The sequence below is a fragment of the Arachis ipaensis genome, chromosome B09, assembly GCF_000816755.2.
Source record: "Arachis ipaensis cultivar K30076 chromosome B09, Araip1.1, whole genome shotgun sequence".
NCBI lineage: Eukaryota > Viridiplantae > Streptophyta > Magnoliopsida > Fabales > Fabaceae > Arachis > Arachis ipaensis.
This window is the reverse complement of record NC_029793.2, coordinates 11,660,206-11,661,320: the sequence shown is the minus strand read 5'-3', so window position 1 is coordinate 11,661,320 and position 1,115 is coordinate 11,660,206. Positions and strand designations below refer to the sequence as shown.

General features: G+C 22.6%; 1 protein-coding gene across 1 annotated transcript in view; it reads right to left on the bottom strand.

The window, feature by feature from the left end:
- Positions 1-1,115, bottom strand: part of LOC107615039 (polygalacturonase-like) — a 17,875-nt gene that overhangs the window by 3,079 nt on the left and 13,681 nt on the right. The gene's annotated exons all lie outside the window — the stretch shown is intronic.

Below are 1,115 nucleotides of genomic sequence, written 5' to 3'. Positions count from 1 at the left end.
ATTATATTTATTTTTAGATATTAGATAATTTGATTAATGTAAAAAATAATTACTTTTATTAATATTTTATTACGTAATTAAATACACATATAAAACTGTTTTATATTAAATATTAAAATATTAAAATTAAATTTTTTTACTTACTCAATGATACTAATATGTTTTTATTATTGGGTTTTTATAAAATAATAATTAGAAAGATAATAGTTCCTTTTTAAAAAAACGGAAGTGTTTATACTATTGATAAATGTTTATTTATCTATTTAATTTTAGACGAAAGATAATAATATAGTTTACTTATTGATGACTTGAATGAAAATATAATATGCTAGCTAGAGGTATTCAATAATTAAAAAAATGTAACGTTTTTAAATAATTTATAACTTGAGATAAAAAAAAAAATTATAAGGATACAGCTCATTTTGATTTAAAATTAAAATTGATTTATTGAGAAATACGTGGGTGATATTTTGCCACTAAACATAGTCATTTTTATCCCAAACTATAATTTTAGAAAAGGACCACTTCATACTTTTTTTTTATTTGCCATAAGCACCTCACATAATATATGAAATTTAAATTCATGTTCTTCAGATGATTTACCAAATTAAACTATCTTTAGTTTCTTTCCACAAGCTAAGTGGCACTACTAATTAAATGATAATGACAATGTTGAAAAATTAGAGTACCTTGTCGTTTAATTTATGAAATTTTCACTGATATTCTTGATGAAATATTGAATCTAGAATTCATTATTTGATATTGATCCAAACCGGAAGAATTTTAACCTTTATTGGCAATTAAATTAAGTAATTATTCCACAACAAATACACTTAACATAGTTAATTAAAAACACTTCACCATCAAATCTTGAATTGTTGATAGCCAATATAGATATCTTTATCAAAGAGTACGAATGTCAAGCAACTTGATTATATTAACTTGAATAATGAATACAACATCACAATAAAATGTAAGGGAAACGCTACCCATTAAAATAAAATTCATTTTTAAATTAAAGTTTTGTGAATAAGGTTTGTGAAAGATAGATAGCGTTAGCACGTGGGAGTGTTTGGTGGGATTATCTCAGAGTCTACAAAATAATGGTAGTTTAA